The 17,961-nt window shown below is 44.6% G+C and overlaps 1 protein-coding gene across 1 annotated transcript in view; it reads right to left on the bottom strand.

Annotated features, from left to right (window-relative positions):
• Positions 1-17,961, bottom strand: part of adcy2a (adenylate cyclase 2a) — a 184,493-nt gene that overhangs the window by 34,047 nt on the left and 132,485 nt on the right. The window lies entirely within an intron of this gene.

Below are 17,961 nucleotides of genomic sequence, written 5' to 3'. Positions count from 1 at the left end.
GATCATGTATTGGCTGAGTTATAGGCAATTTTAAGTTTGCCAGCAGGTGGCGCTATAACTGTATCGAGTTATTGGCATGTAAACATGTTCAGGTCAGGACACTTATCAAATGTGTGAGGTTTGAGGCAGATCGGATCATGCATGCCTGAGTTATAACAACTTGATGTTTCAGTGGCGAATCATCAAAGTTTGCGAGTCCGCCACGGACACGCCCATCGACGAAAACTCTAGACCTTCACAATATATCATCGATACTGCTTTCAGATGACACCACTCAAATTTGGTGCTGATATGATAAATTTGTGGGAGGAGTTTGTTTCACTGTAAATCATGTCATTTCCTGTAGCCAGCAGGTGGCGCTATAACTGTATCGGGATATTGGCATGTAAACGTGTTCAGGTCAGGACGGTTATCAAACGTGTGAATTTTGAGGCAGATCGGATAATGCATGCCTGAGTTATAACAACTTGATGTTTCGTGGCGAGTCGTCAAAGTTTACGAGGCCGCCACGGACACGCCCATCGACGAAAACTCTAAAGCTTCGCAATTTAACATCGCCAAGGTCTTTAGATGACATAACCCAATTTTGGTGTCGATCGGATGAAATCCCTAGGAGGAGTTCGTTAAAGTACAACGCCTGGAAATGGCAAAATCGCCACTTTTTCGCCGCAGGAAGCCATAAATATCCGACTTCCTGTTGGGTTTGAGATATCGCTCCTTGAGACTTTTTTGTAGGTCTTGGCATGTTTGAGGTGTGTGCCAATTTTCGTGCATGTGCGTGATTCGTGGCTCGGGGGCTTGTCCGTATCAATTTTCTAGGTGGCGCTGTCGAGTCATTTTGCCACGCCCACTTCCGAAACCTATAACAAACGTAAATTTTCGCCACTTCTGGGGCGTGTGCAAAGTTTCGTGAGTTTTCGGGCATGTTTAGACCCTCAAAATCGCGATTCATTCGGGAGAAGAATAATAATAATAATAATTAAAGCTGCAAGCAGCGATGATAGGGACCTCGCACACGGGCTCACCGCCGCCCGGTGGCCGTAGGACGACAGAGAACCGCGAACAATAATAGTTTAGGCCGATACATAAAAAAATCTGAGAAAATCACAGATTTATGCCAAACTTGCTCCCGTCAGCAGGTGGCGCTATGACTGTGACTCAATATTTTCATGTAGATGTCTTCAGGAGTGGAATTTTATCAACCATGTGAATTTTCAGGCAGATCGGACTTTGTTTGGCTGAGTTATAGGCAATTTTACTGTTGCCACCAGGTGGCGCTATGACTGTGACTCAATATTGGCATGTAGATGTCTTCAGGAGAGCAATCTTATCAACCATGTGAAGTTTTAGGCAGATCGGATATTGTTTGGCTGAGTTATAGGCAATTTTAAGTTTGCCAGCAGGTGGCGCTATAACTTTATCGAGTTATTGGCATGTAAACATGTTCAGGTCAGGACACTTATCAAATGTGTGAGTTTTGAGGCAGATCGGATCATGCATGCCTGAGTTATAACAACTTGATGTTTTGTGGCGAATCATCAAAGTTTGCGAGTCCGCCACGGACACGCCCATCGACGAAAACTCTAGACCTTCACAATATATCATCGATACTGCTTTCAGATGACACCACTCAAATTTGGTGCTGATATGATGAAATTTGTGGGAGGAGTTTGTTTTACTGTAAATCATGTCATTTCCTGTAGCCAGCAGGTGGCGCTATAACTGTATCGGGATATTGGCATGTAAACGTGTTCAGGTCAGGACGGTTATCAAACGTGTGAATTTTGAGGCAGATCGGATAATGCATGCCTGAGTTATAACAACTTGATGTTTCAGTGGCGAGTCGTCAAAATTTACGAGGCCGCCACGGACACGCCCATCGACGAAAACTCTAAAGCTTCGCAATTTAACATCGCCAAGGCCTTTAGATGACATAACCCAATTTTGGTGTCGATCGGATCAAATCCCTAGGAGGAGTTCGTTAAAGTACAACGCCTGGAAATGGCAAAATCGCCACTTTTTCGCCGCAGGAAGCTATAAATATCCGACTTCCTGTTGGGTTTGAGATATCGGCTCCTTGAGACTTTTTTGTAGGTCTTGGCATGTTTGAGGTGTGTGCCAATTTTCGTGCATGTGCGTGATTCGTGGCTCGGGGGCTTGTCCGTATCAATTTTCTAGGTGGCGCTGTCGAGTCATTTTGCCACGCCCACTTCCGAAGCCTATAACAAACGTAAATTTTCGCCACTTCTGGGGCGTGTGCAAATTTTCGTGAGTTTTCGGGCATGTTTAGACCCTCAAAATCGCGATTCATTCGGGAGAAGAATAATAATAATAATAATAATAATAATAATAATAATAATAATAATAATAATAATAATAATAATAATAATAAACGGAGCAATTCCAATAGGGCCTTGCACCGTTCGGTGCTCGGTCCCTAATTAAAGCTGCAAGCAGCGATGATAGGGACCTCGCACCCGGGCTCACCGCCGCCCGGCGGCCGTAGGACGACAGAGAACCGCGAACAATAATAATTTAGGCCGATACATAAAAAAATCTGAGAAAATCACAGATTTATGCCAAACTTGCTCCCGTCAGCAGGTGGCGCTATGACTGTGACTCAATATTTTCATGTAGATGTCTTCAGGAGAGGATTTTAATCAACCATGTGAATTTTCAGGCAGATCGGACATTGTTTGGCTGAGTTATAGGCAATTTTACTGTTGCCACCAGGTGGCGCTATGACTGTGACTCAATATTGGCATGTAGATGTCTTCAGGAGAGCAATCTTATCAACCATGTGAAGTTTTAGGCAGATCGGATATTGTTTGGCTGAGTTATAGGCAATTTTAAGTTTGCCAGCAGGTGGCGCTATAACTGTATCGAGTTATTGGCATGTAAACATGTTCAGGTCAGGACACTTATCAAATGTGTGAGTTTTGAGGCAGATCGGATCATGCATGCCTGAGTTATAACAACTTGATGTTTCAGTGGCGAATCATCAAAGTTTGCGAGTCCGCCACGGACACGCCCATCGACGAAAACTCTAGACCTTCACAATATATCATCGATACTGCTTTCAGATGACACCACTCAAATTTGGTGCTGATATCATGAAATTTGTGGGAGGAGTTTGTTTCACTGTAAATCATGTCATTTCCTGTAGCCAGCAGGTGGCGCTATAACTGTATCGGGATATTGGCATGTAAACGTGTTCAGGTCAGGACGGTTATCAAACGTGTGAATTTTGAGGCAGATCGGATAATGCATGCCTGAGTTATAACAACTTGATGTTTCGTGGCGAGTCGTCAAAGTTTACGAGGCCGCCACGGACACGCCCATCGACGAAAACTCTAAAGCTTCGCAATTTAACATCGCCAAGGCCTTTAGATGACATAACCCAATTTTGGTGTCGATCGGATGAAATCCCTAGGAGGAGTTCGTTAAAGTACAACGCCTGGAAATGGCAAAATCGCCACTTTTTCGCCGCAGGAAGCCATAAATATCCGACTTCCTGTTGGGTTTGAGATATCGCTCCTTGAGACTTTTTCGTAGGTCTTGGCATGTTTGAGGTGTGTGCCAATTTTCGTGCATGTGCGTGATTCGTGTGTCGGGGGCTTGTCCGTATCAATTTTCTAGGTGGCGCTGTCGAGTGATTTTGCCACGCCCACTTCCGAGACCCATATCAGCCGACCATTTACGCCGCGTTTGATGTGTGTGCAAAGTTTCGTGACTTTTCGAGCACGTTTAGACCCTCAAAAGTGCCCCGATTAGGGGCGGAATAATAATAATAATAATAATAATAATAATAATAATAAAAAACGGAGCAATTCCAATAGGGCCTTGCACCGTTTGGTGCTCGGTCCCTAATTAAAGCTGCAAGCAGCGATGATAGGGACCTCGCACACGGGCTCACCGCCGCCCGGTGGCCGTAGGACGACAGAGAGCCGCGAACAATAATAATTTAAGCCGATACATAAAAAAATCTGAGAAAATCACAGATTTATGCCGTACTTGCTCCTGTCAGCAGGTGGCGCTATGACTGTGACTCAAAATTGGCATGAAGATGTCTTCAGTAGTGGAAACTCATGAAACATGTGAAGTTTGAGGCATATCGGACATTGTTTGGCTGAGTTATAGGCAATTTTATTGTTGACAGCAGGTGGCGCTATAACAGTGACTCAATATTGCCATGTAGTTGTCTTCAGGAGTGGATTTAATCAACCATGTGAATTTTCAGGCCGATCGGACATTGTGTGGCTGAGTTATAGGCAATTTTACTGTTCCCAGCAGGTGGCGCTATAACTTTAACTGGATATTGATATGTAAACATGTTCAGGTCAGGACGGTTATCAATTGTGTGAATTTTGAGGCAGATCGGATCATGTATGCCTGAGTTATAATGACTTTCTGTTTTGTGGCGAATTGTCAAAGTTTGCGAGGCCGCCACGGACACGCCCATCGAGTAAAGCTCTAAAGCTTCGCAATTTAACATCGCCAAGGCCTTTAGATGACAAAACCCAATTTTGGTGTCGATCGGATGAAATCCCTAGGAGGAGTTCGTTAAAGTACAAAGCCTGGAAATGGCAAAAACGCCACTTTTTCGCCGCAGGAAGCTAAAAATATACGACTTCCTGTTGGGTTTGAGATTTCGCTCCAAGAGACTTTTTCGTAGGTTTTGGCATGTTTGACGTGTGTGCCAAGTTTCGTGCGTGTGCGAGATTCGTAGCTCGGGGGCCTGTCCGTTTAATTTTTATAGGTGGCGCCAGCAGGTGGCGCTATAACTGTATCGGGATATTGGCATGTAAGCGTGTTCAGGTCAGGACGGTGATCAAATGTGTGAGTTTTGAGGCTGATCGGATCATGCATGCCTGAGTTATAACAACTTCCTGTTTCGTGGCGAACCATCAAAGTTTGCGAGGCCGCCACGGACACACCCATCGACGAAAACTCTGGACCTTCACAATATATCATCGCTAGAGTGTTCAGAGGACACCTCTCAAATTTGGTGCTGATATGACCAAATTTGTGGGAGGAGTTTGTTACAATGTAAAATCATGTCATTTCCTGTAGCCAGCAGGTGGCGCTATAACTGTATCGGGATATTGGCATGTAAACGTGTTCAGGTCAGGACGGTTATCAAACGTGTGAATTTTGAGGCTGATCGGATAATGCATGCCTGAGTTATAACGACTTCCTGTTTCGTGGCGAGTCGTCAAAGTTTGCGAGGCCGCCACGGACACGCCCATCGACGAAAACTCTAAAGCTTCGCAATTTAACATCGCCAAGGCCTTTAGATGACATAACCCAATTTTGGTGTCGATCGGATGAAATCCCTAGGAGGAGTTCGTTAAAATACAACGCCTGGAAATGGCAAAAACGCCACTTTTTCGCCGCAGGAAGCTGTAAATATCCGACTTCCTGTTGGGTTTGAGATATCGCTCCTTGAGACTTTTTTGTAGGTCTTGGCATGTTTGAGGTGTGTGCCAATTTTCGTGCATGTGCGTGATTCGTGGCTCGGGGGCTTGTCCGTATCAATTTTCTAGGTGGCGCTGTCGAGTCATTTTGCCACGCCCACTTCCGAGACCCATATCAGCCGACCATTTACGCCGCGTTTGATGTGTGTGCAAAGTTTCGTGAGTTTTCGAGCACGTTTAGACCCTCAAAAGTGCCCCGATTAGGGGCGGAATAATAATAATAATTAAAGCTGCAAGCAGCGATGATAGGGACCTCGCACACGGGCTCACCGCCGCCCGGTGGCCGTAGGACGACAGAGAACCGCGAACAATAATAGTTTAGGCCGATATATAAAAAAATCTGAGAAAATCACAGATTTATGCCAAACTTGCTCCCGTCAGCAGGTGGCGCTATGACTGTGACTCAATATTTTCATGTAGATGTCTTCAGGAGAGGATTTTAATCAACCATGTGAATTTTCAGGCAGATCGGACATTGTTTGGCTGAGTTATAGGCAATTTTACGGTTGCCACCAGGTGGCGCTATGACTGTGACTCAATATTGGCATGTAGATGTCTTCAGGAGAGCAATCTTATCAACCATGTGAAGTTTTAGGCAGATCGGATATTGTTTGGCTGAGTTATAGGCAATTTTAAGTTTGCCAGCAGGTGGCGCTATAACTGTATCGAGTTATTGGCATGTAAACATGTTCAGGTCAGGACACTTATCAAATGTGTGAGTTTTGAGGCAGATCGGATCATGCATGCCTGAGTTATAACAACTTGATGTTTCATGGCGAATCATCAAAGTTTGCGAGTCCGCCACGGACACGCCCATCGACGAAAACTCTAGACCTTCACAATATATCATCGATACTGCTTTCAGATGACACCACTCAAATTTGGTGCTGATATGATAAATTTGTGGGAGGAGTTTGTTTCACTGTAAATCATGTCATTTCCTGTAGCCAGCAGGTGGCGCTATAACTGTATCGGGATATTGGCATGTAAACGTGTTCAGGTCAGGACGGTTATCAAACGTGTGAATTTTGAGGCAGATCGGATAATGCATGCCTGAGTTATAACAACTTGATGTTTCGTGGCGAGTCGTCAAAATTTACGAGGCCGCCACGGACACGCCCATCGACGAAAACTCTAAAGCTTCGCAATTTAACATCGCCAAGGCCTTTAGATGACATAACCCAATTTTGGTGTCGATCGGATGAAATCCCTAGGAGGAGTTCGTTAAAGTACAACGCCTGGAAATGGCAAAATCGCCACTTTTTCGCCGCAGGAAGCCATAAATATCCGACTTCCTGTTGGGTTTGAGATATCGCTCCTTGAGACTTTTTTGTAGGTCTTGGCATGTTTGAGGTGTGTGCCAATTTTCGTGCATGTGCGTGATTCGTGGCTCGGGGGCTTGTCCGTATCAATTTTCTAGGTGGCGCTGTCGAGTCATTTTGCCACGCCCACTTCCGAAGCCTATAACAAACGTAAATTTTCGCCACTTCTGGGGCGTGTGCAAATTTTCGTGAGTTTTCGGGCATGTTTAGACCCTCAAAATCGCGATTCATTCGGGAGAAGAATAATAATAATAATAATAATAATAATAATAATAATAATAATAATAATAATAATAATAATAATAAACGGAGCAATTCCAATAGGGCCTTGCACCGTTCGGTGCTCGGTCCCTAATTAAAGCTGCAAGCAGCGATGATAGGGACCTCGCACACGGGCTCACCGCCGCCCGGTGGCCGTAGGACGACAGAGAACCGCGAACAATAATAGTTTAGGCCGATATATAAAAAAATCTGAGAAAATCACAGATTTATGCCAAACTTGCTCCCGTCAGCAGGTGGCGCTATGACTGTGACTCAATATTTTCATGTAGATGTCTTCAGGAGTGGAATTTTATCAACCATGTGAATTTTCAGGCAGATCGGACTTTGTTTGGCTGAGTTATAGGCAATTTTACTGTTGCCACCAGGTGGCGCTATGACTGTGACTCAATATTGGCATGTAGATGTCTTCAGGAGAGCAATCTTATCAACCATGTGAAGTTTTAGGCAGATCGGATATTGTTTGGCTGAGTTATAGGCAATTTTAAGTTTGCCAGCAGGTGGCGCTATAACTGTATCGAGTTATTGGCATGTAAACATGTTCAGGTCAGGACACTTATCAAATGTGTGAGTTTTGAGGCAGATCGGATCATGCATGCCTGAGTTATAACAACTTGATGTTTCATGGCGAATCATCAAAGTTTGCGAGTCCGCCACGGACACGCCCATCGACGAAAACTCTAGACCTTCACAATATATCATCGATACTGCTTTCAGATGACACCACTCAAATTTGGTGCTGATATGATGAAATTTGTGGGAGGAGTTTGTTTCACTGTAAATCATGTCATTTCCTGTAGCCAGCAGGTGGCGCTATAACTGTATCGGGATATTGGCATGTAAACGTGTTCAGGTCAGGACGGTTATCAAACGTGTGAATTTTGAGGCTGATCGGATAATGCATGCCTGAGTTATAACAACTTGATGTTTCCGTGGCGAGTCGTCAAAATTTACGAGGCCGCCACGGACACGCCCATCGACGAAAACTCTAAAGCTTCGCAATTTAACATCGCCAAGGCCTTTAGATGACATAACCCAATTTTGGTGTCGATCGGATGAAATCCCTAGGAGGAGTTCGTTAAAGTACAACGCCTGGAAATGGCAAAATCGCCACTTTTTCGCCGCAGGAAGCCATAAATATCCGACTTCCTGTTGGGTTTGAGATATCGCTCCTTGAGACTTTTTTGTAGGTCTTGGCATGTTTGAGGTGTGTGCCAATTTTCGTGCATGTGCGTGATTCGTGGCTCGGGGGCTTGTCCGTATCAATTTTCTAGGTGGCGCTGTCGAGTCATTTTGCCACGCCCACTTCCGAAGCCTATAACAAACGTAAATTTTCGCCACTTCTGGGGCGTGTGCAAATTTTCGTGAGTTTTCGGGCATGTTTAGACCCTCAAAATCGCGATTCATTCGGGAGAAGAATAATAATAATAATAATTAAAGCTGCAAGCAGCGATGATAGGGACCTCGCACACGGGCTCACCGCCGCCCGGTGGCCGTAGGACGACAGAGAACCGCGAACAATAATAATTTAAGCCGATACATAAAAAAATCTGAGAAAATCACAGATTTATGCCAAACTTGCTCCCGTCAGCAGGTGGCGCTATGACTGTGACTCAATATTTTCATGTAGATGTCTTCAGGAGAGGATTTTAATCCACCATGTGAATTTTCAGGCAGATCGGACATTGTTTGGCTGAGTTATAGGCAATTTTACTGTTGCCACCAGGTGGCGCTATGACTGTGACTCAATATTGGCATGTAGATGTCTTCAGGAGAGCAATCTTATCAACCATGTGAAGTTTTAGGCAGATCGGATATTGTTTGGCTGAGTTATAGGCAATTTTAAGTTTGCCAGCAGGTGGCGCTATAACTTTATCGAGTTATTGGCATGTAAACATGTTCAGGTCAGGACACTTATCAAATGTGTGAGTTTTGAGGCAGATCGGATCATGCATGCCTGAGTTATAACAACTTGATGTTTCATGGCGAATCATCAAAGTTTGCGAGTCCGCCACGGACACGCCCATCGACGAAAACTCTAGACCTTCACAATATATCATCGATACTGCTTTCAGATGACACCACTCAAATTTGGTGCTGATATGATAAAATTTGTGGGAGGAGTTTGTTTCACTGTAAATCATGTCATTTCCTGTAGCCAGCAGGTGGCGCTATAACTGTATCGGGATATTGGCATGTAATCGTGTTCAGGTCAGGACGGTTATCAAACGTGTGAATTTTGAGGCAGATCGGATAATGCATGCCTGAGTTATAACAACTTGATGTTTCATGGCGAGTCGTCAAAATTTACGAGGCCGCCACGGACACGCCCATCGACGAAAACTCTAAAGCTTCGCAATTTAACATCGCCAAGGCCTTTAGATGACATAACCCAATTTTGGTGTCGATCGGATGAAATCCCTAGGAGGAGTTCGTTAAAGTACAACGCCTGGAAATGGCAAAATCGCCCACTTTTTCGCCGCAGGAAGCCATAAATATCCGACTTCCTGTTGGGTTTGAGATATCGCTCCTTGAGACTTTTTTGTAGGTCTTGGCATGTTTGAGGTGTGTGCCAATTTTCGTGCATGTGCGTGATTCGTGGCTCGGGGGCTTGTCCGTATCAATTTTCTAGGTGGCGCTGTCGAGTCATTTTGCCACGCCCACTTCCGAAGCCTATAACAAACGTAAATTTTCGCCACTTCTGGGGCGTGTGCAAATTTTCGTGAGTTTTCGGGCATGTTTAGACCCTCAAAATCGCGATTCATTCGGGAGAAGAATAATAATAATAATAATAATAATAATAATAAACGGAGCAATTCCAATAGGGCCTTGCACCGTTCGGTGCTCGGTCCCTAATTAAAGCTGCAAGCAGCGATGATAGGGACCTCGCACACGGGCTCACCGCCGCCCGGTGGCCGTAGGACGACAGAGAACCGCGAACAATAATAATTTAGGCCGATACATAAAAAAATCTGAGAAAATCACAGATTTATGCCAAACTTGCTCCCGTCAGCAGGTGGCGCTATGACTGTGACTCAACATTTTCATGTAGATGTCTTCAGGAGAGGATTTTAATCAACCATGTGAAATTTCAGGCAGATCGGACATTGTTTGGCTGAGTTATAGGCAATTTTACTGTTGCCACCAGGTGGCGCTATGACTGTGACTCAATATTGGCATGTAGATGTCTTCAGGAGAGCAATCTTATCAACCATGTGAAGTTTTAGGCAGATCGGATATTGTTTGGCTGAGTTATAGGCAATTTTAAGTTTGCCAGCAGGTGGCGCTATAACTGTATCGAGTTATTGGCATGTAAACATGTTCAGGTCAGGACACTTATCAAATGTGTGAGTTTTGAGGCAGATCGGATCATGCATGCCTGAGTTATAACAACTTGATGTTTCATGGCGAATCATCAAAGTTTGCGAGTCCGCCACGGACACGCCCATCGACGAAAACTCTAGACCTTCACAATATATCATCGATACTGCTTTCAGATGACACCACTCAAATTTGGTGCTGATATGATGAAATTTGTGGGAGGAGTTTGTTTCACTGTAAATCATGTCATTTCCTGTAGCCAGCAGGTGGCGCTATAACTGTATCGGGATATTGGCATGTAAACGTGTTCAGGTCAGGACGGTTATCAAACGTGTGAATTTTGAGGCAGATCGGATAATGCATGCCTGAGTTATAACAACTTGATGTTTCGTGGCGAGTCGTCAAAAGTTTACGAGGCCGCCACGGACACGCCCATCGACGAAAACTCTAAAGCTTCGCAATTTAACATCGCCAAGGCCTTTAGATGACATAACCCAATTTTGGTGTCGATCGGATGAAATCCCTAGGAGGAGTTCGTTAAAGTACAACGCCTGGAAATGGCAAAATCGCCACTTTTTCGCCGCAGGAAGCCATAAATATCCGACTTCCTGTTGGGTTTGAGATATCGCTCCTTGAGACTTTTTTGTAGGTCTTGGCATGTTTGAGGTGTGTGCCAATTTTCGTGCATGTGCGTGATTCGTGGCTCGGGGGCTTGTCCGTATCAATTTTCTAGGTGGCGCTGTCGAGTCATTTTGCCACGCCCACTTCCGAAGCCTATAACAAACGTAAATTTTCGCCACTTCTGGGGCGTGTGCAAATTTTCGTGAGTTTTCGGGCATGTTTAGACCCTCAAAATCGCGATTCATTCGGGAGAAGAATAATAATAATAATAATAATAATAATAATAATAATAATAATAATAATAATAATAATAATAATAATAATAATAATAAACGGAGCAATTCCAATAGGGCCTTGCACCGTTCGGTGCTCGGTCCCTAATTAAAGCTGCAAGCAGCGATGATAGGGACCTCGCACACGGGCTCACCGCCGCCCGGTGGCCGTAGGACGACAGAGAACCGCGAACAATAATAATTTAAGCCGATACATAAAAAAATCTGAGAAAATCACAGATTTATGCCATACTTGCTCCTGTCAGCAGGTGGCGCTATGACTGTGACTCAAGATTGGCATGTAGATGTCTTCAGTAGTGGAAACTCATCAAACATGTGAAGTTTCAGCCTGATCGGACATTGTGTGGATGAGTTATAAGCCAAACTACCTACTGTCAGCAGGTGGCGCTATGACTGTGACTCAATATTGGCATGTAGATGTCTTCAGGAGATGAGTCTTAACAACCATGTGAAGTTTCAGGCAGATCGGACATTGTTTGGCTGAGTTATAGGCAATTTTATTGTTGACAGCAGGTGGCGCTATAACTGTGACTCAATATTGGCATGTAGTTGTCTTCAGGAGTGGATTTTAATCAACCATGTGAATTTTCAGGCCGATCGGACATTGTGTGGCTGAGTTATAGGCAATTTTACTGTTCCCAGCAGGTGGCGCTATAACTTTAACTGGATATTGATATGTAAACATGTTCAGGTCAGGACGGTTATCAATTGTGTGAATTTTGAGGCAGATCGGATCATGTATGCCTGAGTTATAATGACTTCCTGTTTTGTGGCGAATCGTCAAAGTTTGCGAGGCCGCCACGGACACGCCCATCGAGTAAAACTCTAAAGCTTCGCAATTTAACATCGCCAAGGCCTTTAGATGACAAAACCCAATTTTGGTGTCGATCGGATGAAATCCCTAGGAGGAGTTCGTTAAAGTACAACGCCTGGAAATGGCAAAAACGCCACTTTTTCGCCGCAGGAAGCTAAAAATATACGACTTCCTGTTGGGTTTGAGATTTCGCTCCAAGAGACTTTTTCGTAGGTTTTGGCATGTTTGACGTGTGTGCCAAGTTTCGTGCGTGTGCGAGATTCGTAGCTCGGGGGCCTGTCCGTTTAATTTTTATAGGTGGCGCCAGCAGGTGGCGCTATAACTGTATCGGGATATTGGCATGTAAGCGTGTTCAGGTCAGGACTGGTGATCAAATGTGTGAGTTTTGAGGCTGATCGGATCATGCATGCCTGAGTTATAACAACTTCCTGTTTCGTGGCGAACCATCAAAGTTTGCGAGGCCGCCACGGACACACCCATCGACGAAAACTCTGGACCTTCACAATATATCATCGCTAGAGTGTTCAGAGGACACCTCTCAAATTTGGTGCTGATATGACCAAATTTGTGGGGGGAGTTTGTTACAATGTAAAATCATGTCATTTCCTGTAGCCAGCAGGTGGCGCTATAACTGTATCGGGATATTGGCATGTAAACGTGTTCAGGTCAGGACGGTTATCAAACGTGTGAATTTTGAGGCTGATCGGATAATGCATGCCTGAGTTATAACGACTTGATGTTTCGTGGCGAGTCGTCAAAGTTTGCGAGGCCGCCACGGACACGCCCATCGACGAAAACTCTAAAGCTTCGCAATTTAACATCGCCAAGGCCTTTAGATGACATAACCCAATTTTGGTGTCGATCGGATGAAATCCCTAGGAGGAGTTCGTTAAAGTACAACGCCTGGAAATGGCAAAAACGCCACTTTTTCGCCGCAGGAAGCTGTAAATATCCGACTTCCTGTTGGGTTTGAGATATCGCTCCTTGAGACTTTTTCGTAGGTCTTGGCATGTTTGAGGTGTGTGCCAATTTTCGTGCATGTGCGTGATTCGTGGCTCGGGGGCTTGTCCGTATCAATTTCTAGGTGGCGCTGTCGAGTCATTTTGCCACGCCCACTTCCGAGACCCATATCAGCCGACCATTTACGCCGCGTTTGATGTGTGTGCAAAGTTTCGTGACTTTTCGAGCACGTTTAGACCCTCAAAAGTGCCCCGATTAGGGGCGGAATAATAATAATAATAATAAAAAACATTACAGATACAATAGGGCCTACGCACCGTTTGGTGCTCGGTCCCTAATTAAAGCTGCAAGCAGCGATGATAGGGACCTCGCACCCGGGCTCACCGCCGCCCGGAGGCCGTAGGACGACAGAGAACCCGCGAACAATAATAATTTAGGCCGATACATAAAAAAATCTGAGAAATCACAGATTTATGCCAAACTTGCTCCCGTCAGCAGGTGGCGCTATGACTGTGACTCAATATTTTCATGTAGATGTCTTCAGGAGAGGGTTTTAATCAACCATGTGAATTTTCAGGCAGATCGGACATTGTTTGGCTGAGTTATAGGCAATTTTACTGTTGCCACCAGGTGGCGCTATGACTGTGACTCAATATTGGCATGTAGATGTCTTCAGGAGAGCAATCTTATCAACCATGTGAAGTTTTAGGCAGATCGGATATTGTTTGGCTGAGTTATAGGCAATTTTAAGTTTGCCAGCAGTTGGCGCTATAACTTTATCGAGTTATTGGCATGTAAACATGTTCAGGTCAGGACACTTATCAAATGTGTGAGTTTTGAGGCAGATCGGATCATGCATGCCTGAGTTATAACAACTTGATGTTTCATGGCGAATCATCAAAGTTTGCGAGTCCGCCACGGACACGCCCATCGACGAAAACTCTAGACCTTCACAATATATCATCGATACTGCTTTCAGATGACACCACTCAAATTTGGTGCTGATATGATGAAATTTGTGGGAGGAGTTTGTTTCACTGTAAATCATGTCATTTCCTGTAGCCAGCAGGTGGCGCTATAACTGTATCGGGATATTGGCATGTAAACGTGTTCAGGTCAGGACGGTTATCAAACGTGTGAATTTTGAGGCAGATCGGATAATGCATGCCTGAGTTATAACAACTTGATGTTTCGTGGCGAGTCGTCAAAATTTACGAGGCCGCCACGGACACGCCCATCGACGAAAACTCTAAAGCTTCGCAATTTAACATCGCCAAGGCCTTTAGATGACATAACCCAATTTTGGTGTCGATCGGATGAAATCCCTAGGAGGAGTTCGTTAAAGTACAACGCCTGGAAATGGCAAAATCGCCACTTTTTCGCCGCAGGAAGCCATAAATATCCGACTTCCTGTTGGGTTTGAGATATCGCTCCTTGAGACTTTTTTGTAGGTCTTGGCATGTTTGAGGTGTGTGCCAATTTTCGTGCATGTGCGTGATTCGTGGCTCGGGGGCTTGTCCGTATCAATTTTCTAGGTGGCGCTGTCGAGTCATTTTGCCACGCCCACTTCCGAAGCCTATAACAAACGTAAATTTTCGCCACTTCTGGGGCGTGTGCAAATTTTCGTGAGTTTTCGGGCATGTTTAGACCCTCAAAATCGCGATTCATTCGGGAGAAGAATAATAATAATAATAATTAAAGCTGCAAGCAGCGATGATAGGGACCTCGCACCCGGGCTCACCGCCGCCCGGTGGCCGTAGGACGACAGAGAACCGCGAACAATAATAATTTAGGCCGATACATAAAAAAATCTGAGAAAATCACAGATTTATGCCAAACTTGCTCCCGTCAGCAGGTGGCGCTATGACTGTGACTCAATATTTTCATGTAGATGTCTTCAGGAGAGGATTTTAATCAACCATGTGAATTTTCAGGCAGATCGGACATTGTTTGGCTGAGTTATAGGCAATTTTACTGTTGCCACCAGGTGGCGCTATGACTGTGACTCAATATTGGCATGTAGATGTCTTCAGGAGAGCAATCTTATCAACCATGTGAAGTTTTAGGCAGATCGGATATTGTTTGGCTGAGTTATAGGCAATTTTAAGTTTGCCAGCAGGTGGCGCTATAACTGTATCGAGTTATTGGCATGTAAACATGTTCAGGTCAGGACACTTATCAAATGTGTGAGTTTTGAGGCAGATCGGATCATGCATGCCTGAGTTATAACAACTTGATGTTTCATGGCGAATCATCAAAGTTTGCGAGTCCGCCACGGACACGCCCATCGACGAAAACTCTAGACCTTCACAATATATCATCGATACTGCTTTCAGATGACACCACTCAAATTTGGTGCTGATATGATAAATTTGTGGGAGGAGTTTGTTTCACTGTAAATCATGTCATTTCCTGTAGCCAGCAGGTGGCGCTATAACTGTATCGGGATATTGGCATGTAAACGTGTTCAGGTCAGGACGGTTATCAAACGTGTGAATTTTGAGGCAGATCGGATAATGCATGCCTGAGTTATAACAACTTGATGTTTCGTGGCGAGTCGTCAAAATTTACGAGGCCGCCACGGACACGCCCATCGACGAAAACTCTAAAGCTTCGCAATTTAACATCGCCAAGGCCTTTAGATGACATAACCCAATTTTGGTGTCGATCGGATGAAATCCCTAGGAGGAGTTCGTTAAAGTACAACGCCTGGAAATGGCAAAATCGCCACTTTTTCGCCGCAGGAAGCCATAAATATCCGACTTCCTGTTGGGTTTGAGATATCGCTCCTTGAGACTTTTTTGTAGGTCTTGGCATGTTTGAGGTGTGTGCCAATTTTCGTGCATGTGCGTGATTCGTGGCTCGGGGGCTTGTCCGTATCAATTTTCTAGGTGGCGCTGTCGAGTCATTTTGCCACGCCCACTTCCGAAGCCTATAACAAACGTAAATTTTCGCCACTTCTGGGGCGTGTGCAAATTTTCGTGAGTTTTCGGGCATGTTTAGACCCTCAAAATCGCGATTCATTCGGGAGAAGAATAATAATAATAATAATAATAATAATAATAATAATAATAATAATAATAATAATAATAATAAACGGAGCAAGTCCAATAGGGCCTTGCACCGTTCGGTGCTCGGTCCCTAATTAAAGCTGCAAGCAGCGATGATAGGGACCTCGCACACGGGCTCACCGCTGCCCGGTGGCCGTAGGACGACAGAGAACCGCGAACAATAATAATTTAAGCCGATACATAAAAAAATCTGAGAAAATCACAGATTTATGCCATACTTGCTCCTGTCAGCAGGTGGCGCTATGACTGTGACTCAAGATTGACATGTAGATGTCTTCAGTAGTGGAAACTCATCAAACATGTGAAGTTTCAGCCTGATCGGACATTGTGTGGATGAGTTATAAGCCAAACTACCTACTTTCAGCAGGTGGCGCTATGACTGTGACTCAATATTGGCATGTAGATGTCTTCAGGAGAGGATTTTAATCAACCATGTGAATTTTCAGGCAGATCGGACATTGTTTGGCTGAGTTATAGGCAATTTTACTGTTGCCACCAGGTGGCGCTATGACTGTGACTCAATATTGGCATGTAGTTGTCTTCAGGAGAGCAATCTTATCAACCATGTGAAGTTTTAGGCAGATCGGATATTGTTTGGCTGAGTTATAGGCAATTTTAAGTTTGCCAGCAGGTGGCGCTATAACTGTATCGAGTTATTGGCATGTAAACATGTTCAGGTCAGGACACTTATCAAATGTGTGAGTTTTGAGGCAGATCGGATCATGCATGCCTGAGTTATAACAACTTGATGTTTCATGGCGAATCATCAAAGTTTGCGAGTCCGCCACGGACACGCCCATCGACGAAAACTCTAGACCTTCACAATATATCATCGATACTGCTTTCAGATGACACCACTCAAATTTGGTGCTGATATGATGAAATTTGTGGGAGGAGTTTGTTTCACTGTAAATCATGTCATTTCCTGTAGCCAGCAGGTGGCGCTATAACTGTATCTGGATATTGGCATGTAATCGTGTTCAGGTCAGGACGGTTATCAAAGCGTGTGAATTTTGAGGCAGATCGGATAATGCATGCCTGAGTTATAACAACTTGATGTTTCGTGGCGAGTCGTCAAAGTTTACGAGGCCGCCACGGACACGCCCATCGACGAAAACTCTAAAGCTTCGCAATTTAACATCGCCAAGGCCTTTAGATGACATAACCCAATTTTGGTGTCGATCGGATGAAATCCCTAGGAGGAGTTCGTTAAAGTACAACGCCTGGAAATGGCAAAATCGCCACTTTTTCGCCGCAGGAAGCCATAAATATCCGACTTCCTGTTGGGTTTGAGATATCGCTCCTTGAGACTTTTTTGTAGGTCTTGGCATGTTTGAGGTGTGTGCCAATTTTCGTGCATGTGCGTGATTCGTGGCTCGGGGGCTTGTCCGTATCAATTTTCTAGGTGGCGCTGTCGAGTCATTTTGCCACGCCCACTTCCGAGACCCATATCAGCCGACCATTTACGCCGCGTTTGATGTGTGTGCAAATTTTCGTGACTTTTCGAGCACGTTTAGACCCTCAAAAGTGCCCCGATTAGGGGCGGAATAATAATAATAATAATAATAATAATAATAATAATAAAAAACATTACAGATACAATAGGGCCTACGCACCGTAGGTGCTCGGTCCCTAATAATAATAATAATAATAAACGGAGCAATTCCAATAGGGCCTTGCACCGTTCGGTGCTCGGTCCCTAATAATAATAATAATAATAATAAACGGAGCAATTCCAATAGGGCCTTGCACCGTTCGGTGCTCGGTCCCTAATTAATGCCACTCTGCTATTCTGGGTAGTTA

Source organism: Danio aesculapii, chromosome 16 (genome assembly GCF_903798145.1).
Source record: "Danio aesculapii chromosome 16, fDanAes4.1, whole genome shotgun sequence".
NCBI classification, from domain to species: domain Eukaryota; kingdom Metazoa; phylum Chordata; class Actinopteri; order Cypriniformes; family Danionidae; genus Danio; species Danio aesculapii.
Note: the sequence above shows the minus strand (reverse complement) of the source record. Positions and strands in the feature narration are given on the sequence as shown.